General features: G+C 32.5%; 1 protein-coding gene across 5 annotated transcripts in view; it reads left to right on the top strand.

Annotated features, from left to right (window-relative positions):
- Positions 1–17,363, top strand: part of LOC150089228 (lipid transport auxiliary protein 1) — a 199,454-nt gene extending 182,091 nt beyond the window's left edge. For 3 of the 5 annotated variants that reach the window (XR_016548109.1, XR_016548108.1, XR_016548110.1), the window contains exon 10: positions 17,093–17,363. The gene's annotated coding sequence lies outside the window, so the exon portion shown is untranslated. Of the gene's footprint in view, positions 1–12,309; positions 12,469–16,549; positions 16,566–17,092 lie in introns of those variants that run through there. The other 2 variants (XR_016548112.1, XR_016548111.1) reach the window with 2 other exon arrangements.
- The last annotated feature ends 1,212 nt before the right edge of the window (positions 17,364–18,575 follow it).

Raw genomic sequence — 18,575 nt, 5'->3', positions numbered from 1 at the left:
ATACATTGATTAAATGACTCCCTAAATGCATTGGCTGCACTCATTAGTGACAAAACATCCTTAATTCTTCCCTGAAACTGTACTCCAGCCAGTAAGAATACCTTTTTTATAATAGTACCTCTTTATTGTTCGTTACAGTATAATTCCTGAAGTGGGGGTGGGGGGGGTTTCCAGATTTATATCTAAATGTAGCTCTTTCCATTGCATTATATACTGAAATAAGCTATTCCAACAAGCAAAATTCCTGTACATGATAGAACCTGTATGTTTATGTCCTGGAAGCATGTCTACACTGCTGAAAATATTTTGTATCAGATTGCATATTAACACTAAGTCTTTTTCCTCTTCAGCTGCTTTTAAGTTGTTGCTTTCTAGTTAACAAATTCTTATTACCCACTTGCATAACCTTGCATTTTTCAGTGATGTACTTGAATTGCCATTTTATAGACTATCTGAATAACTTCATGATAACTGACTTATATGAATAACTGATCTTGAAGTAGCATATCCTGGTTATTGTTGTTAACAACTCTCTCTAACTTTGACTTGAAACTAATACCTTATTAATGCCATTGATGAAAATGATCTGAACCTTGCCTTGTGGCAATCCACTCGTGATTATATATTAAGAGTAGTGGCTGTTTATAACCACCCTTCATTTTCCACCACTTATCTGGTATTGTTCCTTCCTAGCAGTGCTATATTATTCCAAGTTAAGGGACACTCATGTTGGACTGTATTTTCTGACATGTAGATATTTCAGACTTATTCCTTCTATGCACTGTGTCAACTTAGTAGTTAATGCTTTCCTTATTGAGTTTATAAGCACTGTTTGGGCTGAGCAGCTAGTGTTTCCATGAAATTTTGAACAGTGAAATTTTTAAACTTTATTAAAGTTCTTTTAAATATTAATTTGTTTTTAGTTTGGCTTTGTTGATCAGTATTGGAGTTAATTATTTTAAAAATCAAATCAGAATTTTTAAAAAAGTTTCAATTTTTTTTAAAAAAATAAAATAATTTTTAAAAAATACATAAAAATTGTTACTTCTATTTTGATGTAATACTGTCTTTTACATCTATTTACATATCATTTTATTCAATATCATTAATTTCTGGATCTGATTTTTTTTATTAATAATAAAAATAAATTACACACCAACAAGCCAGAAGGCCTTACATGTGGTAATGATTATGTCCAGATGTTACCTATGTACATAACTAGAATATTAGATAGTATGACTCAGAGCTGTAATACTCAATATGTTCTACGTTGTCAATAATATCAGTAAAATAATAAGAAGAGTTTACCTCAATATAGTACGTAGAACACTTCCGTATGATACCCTCCAGAAATTAAAACAGAAAAAACGAAAATATCGACAACTTACCAGTACATTAGAGTAAAATATAAATAATTAAATAATCAATTTAACACAAAAATCGTTTTGAATATTTTTGTTGAATATTTTTGTTAGATTCTTTTAATTGCGTTAACTTGATTTTTAATTGTTTTAAATTGATTTGAATTGTGTTAAATTGATTATTTAATTATTTATATTTTACTCTAATGTACCGGTAAGTTGTCAATTTTTTTGTTTTTTCCGTTTTAATTTCTGGAGGGTATCATATGGAAGTGTTCTACGTACTATATTGAGGTAAACTCCTCTTATGTTTTTTTACTAATAAATAGAATATATATTGAAAAATATTATTATATAATATCAATAGTCAAAAAACAAAACTATCCTGTTTTTCATTCTTAAACAGCAGTTCAGCTAGTTCTACCTATTAAATAAGCTTTGCTTATTTAACATGTTTACTGCTGACTATGAGTTAATTCATATTTGGCGATCTGGCCCAGGACGCCACATACGAGTTAACTCGGACTGGTATGACTTGCCTTTCAGGCGCAGCTATGAGTATATTCATAGCAAATATGTGCAACTGATGGATAGTGGGCTTCTGGGATAAGAATGAAAAATCAACCATGGTGTCAAAAACAGAATTTATTCACAAAAAATATATATTTTATTCACACAAAGAGCTAGTTTCTCTTGGCACACTGGACAATAATAGCTTGTTCCGCACCATTTGTTATTTCTTGTACATACTTGATGCTGCTTAGTTGGGCGTGGTTTTTTTTTTTTTTTTCAGTTGGTGGTATAGCCAACTGAAATTCGAAATAAAGAATTTTACATTCAGACGTAATCTTCTTTGAGTCTGAACATAGAATTTTTTCTCCAATTAAAGATTTAATGTAACTTTTCCATCAAGTTACAGGTTCCATCATAAAATGTCCGAAATTCAGAGAAACCCGTAACTTGACGGAAAAGGATATATGCATTATGCATATATATTTCTATAATATGTAATGCAGTATTTTTCGGCCATCTGATGGTTTTTCTTAGCGCTGAATAATACAAGAGCATTTGATCCGATCGATCTATGAACCAGAACCATACGACTCGTGAAAAAGCTCCTAAAATTTCAAGTCACTCACATTGGCATAGAGCTCAAGCTCTTTTCGGTCAGTGGTCTCTTCTTATCCATGTTTTAGGTTCGTTTTTTTTTTTTTTATAAAAAATGTAACAACGTACACGACAAAGTCTGTGTCACTGCAGTGGATTTATGCACAGCACTGACTCATATACAGTGAATTCTGCAAGTTTCAACATGTCTGATCTAATCGAGTTAACTCGTAGTTGGCTACCATGAAGAATTTTCTATTACACACGCCAACTACGAGATAATTAGCGAGGCTTTTTTTTTTTTTTTTTTTTTTACAACAATAAGCTTTTTTTACAAGTTTTGGTGATGAATATATATTATAATTTGGGTTTTTAATAATTTAACACGCCTAACTCAAATTCACATCGGAGACCAGTTTACCCAAATAAGCCTTGGCAGTCAACGTGTTAATAGGCAGATAGCAGTTTCTCATTAATTTAGGGTTCAATGATGCTCCTGGTCACAATTCTGTTACTAATCTTTTTTATGTTTTATTTTATTTTTTATTAAACTTGAGAAGTGAGGCGTCCCCATCCAAACTAAGATCAGTGAAAGAAAAGGGAAAAAAAAAAAAAAATGAAAGAAGGAAAGAGAAACATTTGTTTAAAAAATATTAATTATGTAACTTTTGGGAAACTGTATTAAACTTTTCATACAAATGTTTTACTAACACTTGTATGAAAAGGTTATGATTTCTCAATGGTCTAGCTGGGCAGCTAAAGTTAATAAGACTAAGGTGTTCTGGAGCATCAATAAGCCCCATGATAAATCCCTTGAACATGCTTAAATCTATGGTGCCTCCATAGCCAGGTGGGCAGGAGCAGCAGTGCATAGCACATGCTTCTTGATTAGACCGGGGTTCAAGCCCGTGACCACCAAATACGGAGAATGCGGAAAGGTCAGGGAACGACCACCGCATATCCCAGGAGCAATATGGCCTTAGTTGCTAAAAACCAAATAACAACAACAGCTTAAATCTAATAGATCGCATCTAGCCTGAAGCATTAAGAAGTGAAAATATTTGCACCGGCGTAAGTTAGTTTTATCCTCAATTTAAATTTGCCCTAAATACCACGAATTGGATAGAAGGTTTCTGTATGTTTTCTCTTGTAATGTCCCTTAGGAGCAGGAGACCAAACCTGAGAGGCATACTCCCAATGGTGTACTAGAGCTGGCTCAAGTGAACCAAATGTTAAATTTTCATGAATTTTGTTACCCGGTTGCTAAACCGACAATGTCTATAAACTGTAGGGCGGTACGTACTTCAATCCATAATGGTTAGTGGCATTTGGACAATAAACTTGTATAATGTTCACACAGAAAATCCAGCCGAGGCGTGCTTATTTCAGCACCCTTTGTGCTTCCTTTCCCCACCGCCCCTTCACTATGCAGCAGCCTGTGTAGGGATTATCTATACTAGCAATTTTATAGGAATATTATTTCCAACAAACATCCCATTAATTTTGTCTATATGGAAATTTTGGCTATATGGACTTAAAATAAAAAAATTAATATTTTATTATTGTTTTTGAAATATTTGTATTCCAAATTGTTGTAAATCAGTAAAACATTACAATAAATATATATACATAATCTTCGTCTTGTTTTTTATTAGCAAGCCAGTTGTTAAAAATTTACCAGCACACCACTGCATACTCCAGTACAGGAAGTCCATTTGATATATACCTTAATTAGAAATATGAAGTCATTAACACTTGCTCTTCTTTTAAGAAGCCAAAATATTTCTGAAGCTTTTGCAGCTATAAGTGTGATATGGTTTCTATAGTATCCCTCTGTGGACATTTGTATTCCCAAATCTATAATGTCATTTCTGTGAGTAATAGGTTGCCCGGCAACTGTGTTGTTATATTCATTTATGATTTTTTTTTATGATAATCAGTAAAGGAGACCACACAACATTTTTCCGGGTTCATTGTCATACCATTATCCTTAACTACCACATAATTTCACATATGGCTGTTTCAAAGAAGGCAGTCTTGAGAGTCAGAAATAGTCTTGTAAATTTTAATATCATCAGATAGGAAAGTTGATTTGACATTATGTATGGTTACTGTGATATCATTAATAAAAATCCCAAATGGTAGGGGACCTAGGGCAGAGCCTCGGGGAACCCCTTTTTTATATGGGGGCTATTAGAATAAATTTGGTTGTATTTAATTGTGGAATATCTCTCATTAAGAAAGTCAACAAACCATTTTAATACTTTCCTTTCCACTATTATATATGCTGAAGTTTATTTTCTTGGCTGTTAGGTGCCACTGAATCAAATGCTTTTTGATATATTAATATACACCACATCTAATTGTTTATCCTTGTAAATTGCAATTTTCATTTCAAATTCTATTGTAAGTAAATTTGTGGATATTGATCTGCCAGTGGTGAAGCCATATATAGGCGTTTCCATAGCCAGTTGGGAAGGAGCAGCAGTGCGTAGCACACACTTCTTGATTAGGCCGGGGTTCGAGCCCGTCACCACCAGATGCAGAAAGGTCAGGGAATGACCACCGCATATTCACGGAGCAATATGGTCTTAGTTGCTAATGCTCCTAAAAACCAAATAACAAACAAACAAACAAACGTATATTGTCTGGCTTATTTTTAATAAAGCTACAGAAGGAACATTATTTGAATGTAAACAACATATTCAGTGACCTTAGACAGGACATTAGCTTTATGAATTGGCCTGTTCAAAATGAATTAGGATTTGTCCTATCACCCTTTTTTGTACATAGGTAATTAATGAATGTTTTAGTATTATTATAAAACATACAAGCTGATTTTGTTAGGCTATAAAGTATTGTTCCAGAAAATCATAGATATGCCATCCAGACCTGCATTTTTATTTGGTGGAAAATTGTTAATAGCAGTCAATAAAATATCATTATTTATATAGAAATTTCTTAATATGTCAAAATTGATATCACAATAAACAGTAGAGGCATTATTTATGCATTGGTCAGAATAAAGGGCAGATATCATTTTTCAAAATGCGTAATAGTAGGGTCTTGAACTGTATTAGGATCGTTACCCCCCCTTACTTCTCCTTCAACCCATGCATGGTACTAAGTACTATAGGTTTTGATACCTTTTGTGTTTGGGGGTTTGAGGCGCCTCCGTAGCCAGGTGGGAAGGAGCAGCAGTGCATAGCACACGCTTCTTGATTAGACCGGGGTTCGAGCCCGTCACCACCAAATACGGAGGTTGCGGAAAGGTCAGGGAATGACCACCGCATATCCCGGAGCAATATGGCCTTAGTTGCTAATGCGCCTAAAAACCAAATAACATAACATAACTGTTTGGGGGTTTCATAAAAAAAAAAAAAAAAAAAAAAAACCCTTTCCAATATGACCAAAATGGCCTAATATATCAGAGGGCTGAACAGCAGAAATTTGAATCTTATTAAAATAGTTTTCATATGCATAACTTACCAGAGATTTTATCTTTTTCCTTAAATCAGAATATTTTTGGTAATAGAAGTTGCATTTAATCTATTTATATTTAGCATGTGATTTTTTTTTTTTTTTTTTACAAGTAATTTTGTTTCTTCAGTTATCCAGTTGGAAGTCTTTCATTATCTTTTGAGATTGCATTAGAAGGAACATTATTCTATCAGGTTTGAACTGAGAGTAGTTACAAGGGTTTATTTGTGCACTCAGCATCAAATTAATTGCCATATGATCTGAATTGACACGCCAATCAGCATAGAGAACATTTAAAACAGTGTTTCAGAATGCAAGGTTTAAAAATCTGGCTTCTCTTGTAGGCAGTAAACAGGCCTGCAGTAAACAGATTTAGTCCGAAGGATATATTCTCTAATATCAGTGGGAGGTTATTTTTAAATGAAGAAAGATTATTAAGGTTTTGCTGAGGGTCATATTGAACATTAAAATCTCCTAAAAATATTATCTTGGAGTTACTAGGCTAAGAGATGAATAGAGCTGTTTCTTTTTCTAGTAGATGAAGTGCCTGTTTAGAGACTGGTGGAGGTAGTAAAACACTGTGAGAATAAACCAGGTAAAACCAATTCAAAATTCAGCATAAATTCTTCAACATTATCAAAAATTCTAAATGTAAGTTGCAGTTTTTGGTGAAATAGTATGGCCACACCACTACTGACTCTACCTGCCTTGTCTCTTCTAAGAATGCTAAAATTGTCAGGTTAGATTTCATTATCTGTAATCTCATTGTACAACCATTTCTGTTAGGGCTACAGTATCAAATTCTAGATTGTTCATATAAATCCTAAATTCTTCCAGCTTGCCTATACAGTTAATGATATAAGCATTTAACAGAATCTGTATAAGGATTAAGTTTTGATAAGGTCTGATGTTCAGATAATTTTTATTCTTATTATTTTTAGCTAATTGTAAGACTATTATTATATAATTGCTATATTGGTTTAGATGCATTTTATTTGCTTACATTATCAACATTAAGTTTAATACCATCTGTAGTTTTATATACAGAAAGTTTCAGTTTAATTCTAAAGGATTTAACTATTACACTTTCAGGATAACTATCAGGATGCTGCATTATATCTATTAAGTTTTGCATAAATGAAACCTTAAATGAGAAGTAAATATTTGAATATTTAGATTTTAATTTGTTGGCCTTAATGTTTATTTTAAATCTGTTACTGAAATATGCCTCTAGGTCAGAACCCTCAACAGAAGGGGACAGTCTCGAGGTATCTAGAGTGCCGTGGGAATTTAAGTGCGATGTTGCTGTGAAGTTTTAAATTAAGTGTTTTGTTTAAAGTTCAAGGTTACTACTTCCTTTTTTCTACCCAGCTAATTATACAGTAAATCAGTTCTCGCACAAGTTGTTTCTGAAAGATTTATTGTTTTCACATAAATAAAGACAAGAACATGAAACATAATATTCATTAAAGATGTCTCTGGTTCTGTGGGAAGGAAGTACATAAGTTTCAAATTTGATGCACTGTGAAGTGCACCAAATTTGAAATAAAATTTAAAAAATTATTTGAAAATGAAAGTGAATATATATATATATATATATGTATACACACAGGTAACCTTCGTATAATGTGGTAGTTTGGTTCCTACAAAATTTCGTGTAATGCGAAACCATGTTATACGGGACTAAGAACCAGTACTAAAAGGAGGGTTATGTTCCAGAAGCTAACAAAAATACACCATTTTTTTTTATAACTATCGGAAACTTAATTTTTAACTAGCTTTTTACTAGCTTAAATAGTAATAACTGAACAAATGTCTTACAAACTGTACTTATATGTCAGTACGTTCATTTAATTTTCTTCCTTTTCATCACTGCTAAGCACAATCTCTTTTGCAGCATCTAGATTTCATGTACCTTCTGCTCTCTTTAAAAGTTGCAAACTACACACTTCAAAGTCAATTTTTTGTGGTCTCAAACAAGCCCGGGGATCTCCCAACAAAATACAGTGGAAGCCTCCCCCACCTGCTTTAAAGATATAAAGCACAAATTTAACTTTATCACCTTACCAATTAAGAAAGTTAAATGATACGTGAAAATTGGAAGAATATTTTTCAGTTAGCAAAATAAAAATAAATGTATGCACACTTACATACATAGCTTAATTAATACGTACTGTAATATGTACATACTAATTGATATTTCTGTTCACTGAGGGCACCTCCGAAGCCAGGTGGGAAGGAGCAGTAGTGCGTATCACATGCTTCTTGATTAGACTGGGGTTCGAGCCCGTCACCACCAAATGCGGAAGATGCGGAAAGGTCAGGGAATGACCACCGCATATCCCGGAGCAATATGGCCTTAGTTGCTAATGCTCCTAAAAACGAAAACAACAACTGTTCACTGATTTTTTTTTTTTTTTTTTTTTTGGTTGTAAAATTTAAAACAGTAAAAATGATAAGCAATTAATAACAAAGAACACAGCATGCACAAGTGAGATACTGGGTAATGAGTTTCTGAAAATTTATTTATGTTTTTTATGTGATTGAATATTTCATGGAAGGGGAAACACATTTCACAATAATAACGTGAAAACCCATAGAATTCCAGGTATTGGTACTATAGCAAATGCAAGAAGATCAAGTTTACTACCCGTTTATAATTACACTAACAGAAAAGATTACAGATTACACTAACAGAAAAGATTACAGATTACACTAACAGAAAAGACCAATAAATCAGAAACTGAAAATTGTTTTTATTGTTTTATGGTAGTGAACTCCAGAATGTGCTTTGGCAAAATATCATGAAGGTGATGGTGCCTCCGTAGCCAGGTTGGGCAAGAGCAGCAGTGCATAGCACACGCTTCTTGATTAGACCGGGGTTCGAGCCCGTAACCACCAAATGCGGAGGATGCGGAAAGGTCAGGGAATGACCACTGCATATTCCGGAGCAATATGGCTTTAGTTGCTAATGCTCCTAAAAATAACAAAAAAAAAAAAAAAAAAAACCAAACCATGAAGGTGATAACAACTAGCGAGTGTACAGCAGGGATTCACAAAAAAGGAATGGAAATGCTGAAAATTATATCTAACATAATAGCAGGATTTTCCCAGCACAAAAGCTCAAAAATACCGTGTTATGTGAGATTTCCTGCAATTCTCAAACTGTGTTGTAGAAGTACCGTGTTATATGGGGGTTGCATATATATATATTTAATCATTTTTAAAAGCATTTCTACTTATAATAAACAGAAATATATGTGCATGTTTAAAATTTTGCATGCATTTTGTAATGAATAGGACTATTAGACTATTTTATTGTCTAATACTGTTTTTTTTTAATTTTCATCAGAATAATTTTTGGATTTTTTTGAAAATCAAGTGTAAAAACAGCATTTTTTAAATATTAATATTTTTATTAAAAAATAAAAATTTATATGCAATAGGTATTGCAATCCAGAAAAGATGAAATATTGGTATTCTTCCCGCAGAATTCAAAAAACCCTAAACTTTTCTAGAAATAAAAAAGAATTTGTGCACCTGCAAGATGCTATGCCACAGTATTTGCTACACTTTGGGTGACATCAGTGCCATGCACTCACTTAGTACACACTTGCCCTGTGTCAAAATACTGACATGTTAGAATTCTGATACATCAATATGCTGACACTGTAAAAACAGCATTTTTTTTAAACAAATATTTAATATTTTTATTAAAAAATGAAAAATTACATGCAATTATTGCAATCCAGAAAAGATGAAATATTGGTATTCTTTCTGCAGAATTCAAAAAACCCAAAACTTTTCTAGAAATGAAAAGAAATTTGTGCACCTGCCAAATGCTATGCCACTGTGTTTGCTACACTTTGGGTGACATCAGTGCCATGCACTCACTTAGCACACACTTGCCCCTGGTCAAAATGCTGACACTCAAAACAGTGACACCTAAAATGGTGAAAATATCAAAATGCCAGTTGGTCAGAGTGCCACTGGGAATGTCGACAGTCTATATAATATATATATTGCAGGTTAAAATGCCAATTGATCAGCCCATGGTAATCTTTTAGTTTTTCTGAACTTAAGAATAAATCCAGTTGTGTATTATCAGGTGGTGTCACAGTACCAGGGCCCAGTCCATGATGATATTCTGTTGGATAAATCCTTAGTAGGAGTCCAGATCCCTCTCCCCCCCCTCCCAATATTCTGCAGAAAGGCACACTGTTTCTGGAAATCATGATGAAGACTTGATTGTATAACCAAATGAATTCTGTATTGTCTTCCCATTGTGTAAGAACTATGATAGAGCACACTTGCATGCTTTTTATTGTATTTGTATTTGTGTAGCTTCTTCCATCTTTGAAGCATTAAAAAAAGTTCTTAAAAACTCCTAATGCTTCTTGTTAACTAGTGAGGCTGTATGTTTCAGTGGTGGAGGAGAGTGAGAGCGTGCGTGGCAGCCAGTGGATCTGCACAGCAATTAGGAATGAGAAAAATGGGAAGTAAAGTTGAATGAACAGAAATGGGTCTCTCTCTCTCTGGTGTTCCAGCTTTTTTTTTTTTTTTTGGCAGTTGTAAAAGATCAATATCAAGTTGTTGAATATCTGATTTGGGATGAACCTGTCTGTGAAGTGTAGTTATTGATAACATTGCCACGGAAATGGTACGGGAGATCTCTCTCTCTCAGGCTAGAGGATTCCACAATGGCAGTTTCATGGCTGTGCATTTGGCGGGGGGGGGAGCATTAAAAAGTCTATCAAGCTTACAACAAGAGTAAGAGTAAAAGCCAATATCAAGACAGCAACAAGAGCATTTATAAATTAAAATTAATTTTTTAGGCGCTGTCTCAATTTCAAGGATTTTAAAATATTTTTATTTCAAATTCTCCATAAAAAAAAAAAGTAAGGAGGGGGAAATTGAAGGGGGGGGAAGAGCAAAAATTAATTTACTCTACTACGATAAAAACAATAGTTGGCAGTACACTGATTATTATTATCATAGTTACCAAGTTTTTGTTGTGAAAACTTGGACTTATTACCTTATGATGACTAATGAAACTCTTCAGAAATTTTATCTAAAATATTAATAAAAAAGCAACAGCAATCATTTCATACTATAACCTGTTATAAGCTGTTGGCATTTTGAAAAGTCAGAATTTTAATGATTTGGTGCTCTGACCCTTTTGGCATTTTAATCCTGTTGGTATTTTTATTATCAGCATTTTGGTTTTCATTATGTTCATTGTTGGCTGTTATTTGGGTTTACCAAATAATTGTACTTTTTGTAACATTGTATATAATTGTAGTTAGTAAATCATATATTTTTCAGTTTTTTCTTAAATGAATATGTTAATTGAATTTTTTGCGAAAGTATTAAAACATATGTTTTTGTATTATATCATTGGATTATCTTTTTGATATTCTATGTTAAATAAAATTATTTTCCTAAAATTATTTTGCTTGTAACACTTTATTTTCATCATTCCAGATAAACGTGAATTTTATTGGCAGATTTTCCACCACTGTATTTATGTCACAGGATGATTTTTTTTTTTTTTTTTTGGTGTTAAATAAAGGTTATCTGAGCTCATTTGATTTGTAATATTTATTACTGCCATACCTTGCAGAAAGTTTATTTTTATTTATTTATTATTATTTTTTTGGCATGCAAAGTAATCCTAAAATATGCAGTATCAAAAAATAAGTCAATATATACAACTATATTCTGCTTTGGGAAGGCTAGATAATGGAGCTAAAATGGACAAATATTGAAGTAGTGTAACTTCAGTACTATGCACAAATTGTATTTATGGTCTGGAGCTGAATTTATTCGGATACTTGGGGTGCCAGCTAGGTATGTTGATATGTCTGCATACCAAAATAATTTAATTTCAGTAATGTGGTCTGATTTATGATCTTGAGCCAGCCATACTTGCACAGCCACAGGTTAAGGTGGGTTTAACAGATGTAATTTACTAGCTTTAGCACATCAGTTGCAGATTACATGCTATAGTTGTAAGGAGTGCAATATTGCCATATTGATAGATTAGGTGATTTAGTGATTATTTAAATAAAAATTACTACACTTACAGAAAACTAAGCAGTTACTCCAGATATTATATAAAATATGTATGCATGGGCAAAAATATGCAGGGTTACAAATACCTCAGTTTACACAATACCATGTTCAGATTTGAAAGAATTTTTTTTAGAAGCATTTACTTGTGAAAGTACAAAGCTTACTGAGATAATACTGTCTAATCTGCACATTGTGCTTTATTAAAATCTTGCCCATTTATTTATTAGTATTTTTATTATTCATAAGTACTAATAAAAAAATTTTTTGTTGGTGTATTCAATTGCAGTTAGTATGAGTCATAACTTTCCCACCCACCAAGGCCTATTTGAAGAATTGTTTCGATTAGACTGTGAACAGAAATTCCATACAGATTGCATCCATAATTTGAGTGGCAGATCACCTGGTTTTATGTTGCAGATCAAAATAGAAGATCCCCATCAGGGTGCATTCTTACTGCACCACATACACATACAATATTATATCCTGATTGGTTTCTGCTTAGGAAAACAGAACATGTACTTGGCAAACTGAGAGCTTCTGAAAGGCTTAAACTGTGCTGGATACCAAAACCTATAGAAATATAGTAAAATTTCATTTTAATGAAATTTTGTTTTAACAAATATTGCAGGAAACTATTTCAAAAAATTTATTTTCAGATAACTCTACTTGCTTGTTTCTAATATATAGAAGTAATAATTTCCAGTTTATATTACTTATATCGACTTTAAAGTCAGTAATATGAGAGTAAAATTATTTTCAGCATTTTTATAAAAATGCAGCTTTAGTGTAATCAAAAATTTGTTGGTTCAGATTGCACTAAGCTGAATTTGATTACTAATTCTGACATTTTTTTTTTTTTTTTTTGTCAATTGAGTGAACTGTTTATGAGAATGTTTCTGGGCTAAAAATGGTGTCATTTCTATGATTTGTTTGGCCTTTGCTAGTAGGGAGATGGATAGCATTATCTTTCTTTACAAGGCAATAGTAGACCACATTTGGAATATTATATCCTGATTGGAGACTGCACCTAAAAAAAAAAAGATATAGAACTTTTGGAAAGGGTTCAGAGAAGGGCAACAAGATTAGTAATGAGTGCAAGATGATGTACATATGCAGAATGGCTTGGAAGGTGTGGATGGCAAAGTTTTAATAACTAGACATCTAAGGGGAGATCTAATTCTGTCTGTAGAAAGGGATGTCTTCAAGAAATACACTTTTAAAACCAATCTGAGAAAGAACAACATTGTTAACAGACTAATAAATATTGAAAATAGGACTGAATTAGATATGTTGAGAAGCGAGCTGACTTCCTTCAAGAGCAGTTTAGACAGTTCAGAAGTGCTGTCTGAAGTGACTGTTTCCAGGATTCTTGTTATTGTACCTCGTTATTTTTTTTTTATTTAATTCCCCCCCCTCCTCTCCATTTCCCTCTTTTTATGTCTGTTGATTATTTTATATTCATTTATTTATTTCATTTTTTGTTCTGTTATCTTGAACTGTGTATCATATGCTGTTATTGACTTCGCTGCTGTGTATGCCATTACCAATAAAATAAAATAAGAAATGTGTATAAGGCATTGAAGGAATTGATTAAAATGAATGAGGAAGATCTCTTCTCCCTCATAGGTGAGAGACAAAGCAGGAATACAAAAATAAAATCTCAGCAGAAGTTTAGATCTCATGGAATTCACCTATAGGCAATGGTGTTGAACATGGCTCCCAACGTGGTGGAGGCAGTGAATCTGGCTACGTTTAAAGCAGAACTGTATGTTTAGCTTGTAAGGATGGGAATAGTGTGAATATTCCATTATTTTAATTTTTATTATTATTTTTATTTTTGTATTTTTAGCAGAAATGCAGATGCAGAAAAAATTTGCTTCATTTCATCATTTAGCCTTACTAATACTAAAGGACCTGAAATTATGAAAACATGAGACCTCTTTCATTATGGTTACATATGCACTTTACTTTTTGTGTATTTTCTTCAATTTGAATTTTTTTTGTTGTAAAGTGCTGCAGAGAGGAAGAGAGCATAAGAATTCAGAAATGTGCAAAGTATAGTGGAGAGTGACCTTTAAAACTTTTATTTTTATTTTCAAACAAATGTTCCCATAGCTGTATTTATAATTTGGACTACAACAGTGGCATTCATAAATTATTAACAAAGCTTTTCTTTATTGTAGACCTAGCATTGCAGGCATAGGTCAACTTAGAAAAAATTCATTGTACTGAATGTTTCGTCAAAACTGTTTCTTTCAAATGAGACTGTCAAAGCACTAATAACGAGGGAAGCCAAGGCCTAGAACTATTTTTGATAAAATTGTATTCTTTGTAATGGAATTTTACTGTCCAGGAAATGAAGCAGCAGACTGAACAACAACAAATAACTTACAAAGACAATTCAGTATGCCATCTAAAAAATAAAAAACTGTAATTTACAACAGAAGCAGCGCCACTGGCAAATCTCTATCAAGAGCAAAACCAAAAATAATTTTTCATAATCAAACTGAAAATTGAAAACTGGGCAAAAAAGTTTGACATTCAAAGAGAGGAATTTGACTTAACTAGACTGACTAAATGGACAAGGGAAGTATTTTGTTATTGAAAAGAGGCCAGTAAGCCTTGAAATGGTGCCGTCTGGGTGGGTGGTATCTTCTGAGGACAAGTAACATTAGTCTTCGCCATTGGTGAAGTGTTGCTTATTTGAGGTAGTACAATATCAGTGTATTTTTGTTTATTTTCTGCAATTTGAATTTTTTTTGTTGTGAAGTGCTGCAGAGAGGAAGAGAGCATAAGAATTCAGAAATGTGCAAAGTATGGTGTGGAGGGTAACTCGTTGTGTGAAGGTTTTAACAATATGAGATATAACAAAAACAATGCCTTTTCACTTACTTCGGTGGTTCACTATGTACTAATATGATTCAATTGCACTAACTTGTCCATTTAGTGAATCATTTCATAGTTTGATGCTTTAGCCCAAAAAATTGTCTTAGTCAAGACTGACTATTGGATACTTGCATATTACTCATGTCCTCTTACTCCAAACAGAGGCCTCTCTACAATGCCTTAAGCAAAAGATATTAACTATCAAACCTAGCTTAGAAGGATATCTAAATTATGAAATGGGAAGGCATTCACTCCATTATACACCACTACACAAAGCACTACATCACACTCTAATATATCCTGAGTGATTGTAATCATATAACACATTTTCAACTTCATGAAAGCAATTAAATAAAAATACTGCTACTTATAAATACTGGCATAATAGGGGTTGGCTTGATAATAACAGATTATGAAAAAATCGAGTTCACCATATTCCAGTTAACAGCCTTGAATAGGCACAAGAACTAGAACAACATAACTATCACTATTGTTGCACCAAGAAACCACAGTAATTCAAACAAATAAATAAATTAACTTAATAATATCACAAATATTTGCTTTCAGTGTAGATGTACTGAACATATTTTTATTTGAAGTATATCAAAATATCATGTAGTTAAGTGCTAATTTTCAGTCTAACATTTTCTCACAACATTTTGAACATTGCCTAAGCCTTAACTGAATCCTGTATAGGAGGTTATCCCATGCAATTGACACAGATAAATAGGTTGTGTAGTTGTTTATTTAATTTCTTGCATGTCCTCAGAACCCGAGTGTGATACAACTTTCTTATTGATATATGAAATTGGTGGTTCTCTATTTTAAGGTAGGGGAGATTATTTTGCTTGGTTGAGGGGAATCAGCAATTACATTGACAGTTTTAAGGCATATAGATTTGTTATATAAGTATCTCAAATTTGCAGTTGATTTTTGAAATCTCTTCCTGAATGAAGTTTTTCAGCTGCAACATATTACACTTCCCCCTCTCTCTTTTTGCTATGCTGTTTTGACAATAACTGTGGCAGACTTTATCCTGTTAATTTATTGTATTGGAATTAACAAAATGCATTTCTGCAAATTAATTTGTATAACTCAGGAGGCTATTATATTGGAAATTGGAATTAAAATGCACTTCTGTAAGTTAAATAGTATAACTCAGGAGGTTAAAGAAGAAAAATAACATGATACATCAGAATGACACTAAAAGAAGAAGAAGAAAAAAAAAACACCCTACTTTCTAATAATTTCTCGGCCATGATTTATTCTAGCGGGAAAATAAGCCTTGCTCCAAACTTTTTAAGGCCAACTTCTCATAATTCCATTTGAAACACAATATTATTACAAAAATATATGAACTTTAAAGACTTCTTTTGATCAAATTTCAGAATCTATTTCTGACTGGCAAATTTGGACTACAAACAGCATAAGTGTATCCTAAAACAGGTAAAGTCATTCCATCAGAAAAGCCATGCAATGAGTTATTTTATTATTATATATACATTCCTTTTCATATTTGAAGGACCATGTTTCTCCTTTACTTTGATTAATATCAATGTCTCATGATGTGATATTACTTTGAAAAAAAGAACAGTAAGGAAAATTACCCTCCATTCTGCTTTCTGTGTTCTTATTTATAGATAGAAGTTCATCAATATGTGGAAGAACATATATAGTTTTACAGTAAGTACCACATTTCTTTCTTAATTTATTTTTATGATGCGTAATTTGCCTCATAACAATTTTTCAATAAAAAATGTTTGTGCGTGCAGCTTTAGCCTATGCTGGAAGGAAATGAAGTAGTGTACTTCAGTTTAAAAAGAATCGAAAGTTTGTTTATCATGTTTTTTAAAAAGAATACCACTTTAATTTAATTATATTTTCTACAAGCTTTTGGCATCCAGTGAACACTGCCAAAAGTATGAAAGGGAGTAGTAGTCCTCACATCTAGAGCTATCTTGTAAAAGGTAGCAGAGATTATAAAATAGAATTATTGCTAGTACTTTCAGTTGATGTACTACTGAATGAAATATTAATCTTAATAATCAATTACAGATCAGTATTTTAAAATAATTTATGCTACCTTTATTTATTTATTATTGCAGTGAACAGGGATTATTGTAATTACTTTAATTTTCTTATAGGGTTATATTTAATTCATGATATTTAATGATATATTTTAGGTGATGATTCTGGGCTCAAGAAGGAGAGTCATTTTAATTTGGACTGGTCAGAGTAGGAAGGATGCCCTTGGCTACATGACAACATTTTAGTAAGGGGGTGAAGAGAGAGAGAGAGAGAGAGACCAGAACAACAGCTTTCTGTTGGATATGCCATGAAAGATTTCCAATCCATTTCTTATGCATTAAAAGTGAGAGGGATGCTGAATCTAAAACTGTAGTTTAAAAGAGATTTTCTGCTAAAGTGGAATTAATATAGAATGTGAAAATGTCATTTCCAACATGGTATCATCATTTGAAAGAACAATGAAAACTTTTGAAGCTATGTTTTCCCTCAAGATATTCCAGCAGGAATGATTTTTGAAGCTACTGAGCAGAACTACTTCTTGTGTCCACTTTAGGAAAGTCAGTCCTATTGTGATACAGATGTCAGATTATATTCTGATTTACAAAAAAAAAAAAAAAAAAAATTTATGAAGGAACAAGGAAGTAAAGATAATAACAAGTGCTGATCTGACATTGCTGGTGAAGTAATTATTCTTCATCAGACAGTGTTCGATTGTTGAGATACTGTCAACTTAAAGGCTGCTTGCTTTAAGGCCTTTAAAGTACATACTTATCACAAGAACATTTCATTGCTTGCAAACAACTATACAGTAGAAAAGTTTTTAATTATTTGTTCGTTGAAGAAATGAAACGGAGCAGCAACAAGGTCTTCTTTCCATTTGTATGCATATACATTAGGCTTGTATCAAGGTAAAGCAACTGAAACACTGAAAATGCCACTTAAAAAGAAAAACTTAGTAGAATGTACACAGGTAATTTCTGAATATATAGAGATAAGGCGAGAAAACAGAGTTCCAAGTTTCAAAAAAGTGAAAAAATTTAGAGTACTATCCACAGAAGTTTCAAATTAATCTGAATTTCTTTTGAAAAAAAAAATCAGAATGACTTGTACAGGTGTGCTGTACACTATTTATCATTTGACTGTTGAATGATACATTAATTAAGTTCATAAATGCTTAAGCCATTTATACTATATTCGTGATGATTTGTTTTTGCATGAAGCAATAAAAGAAATTTCTGTGATTACAAAATCACTCACTCAATTCACTGATAAAGAAAAACTTAATGATGCAGATACAATGATTGTATAGCAATGCATTTTTTTTTTATTAATCCCTTACATGATTAATAAATATTTGTCAATGTTTACCATATGTTCACACTTGTCATGCATAGTTTTGTACATGTATAAAGTACTATTCCTATATATATGTGAAATTCTTGTCTTACACACACACACACACTGTGTTACTGAAAGTAATCAGACACCTGCATGTTTTGAAAAACTTTTTATTGATACATTTATTTATTATCATGTAATCCTTTGCCTTAATTCTGCACTGTATCCTCATTGATAGACTCCAAACCAAACCTCATAAAAGGAAGGTGGTATTTTGATCATCCCCCCTTCAACAGAGTG

Source organism: Mastigoproctus giganteus, chromosome 2 (genome assembly GCF_048544385.1).
Source record: "Mastigoproctus giganteus isolate SK-2022 chromosome 2, ASM4854438v1, whole genome shotgun sequence".
In the NCBI taxonomy this organism is placed as follows: Eukaryota; Metazoa; Arthropoda; class Arachnida; order Uropygi; family Thelyphonidae; genus Mastigoproctus; species Mastigoproctus giganteus.
Note: the sequence above shows the minus strand (reverse complement) of the source record. Positions and strands in the feature narration are given on the sequence as shown.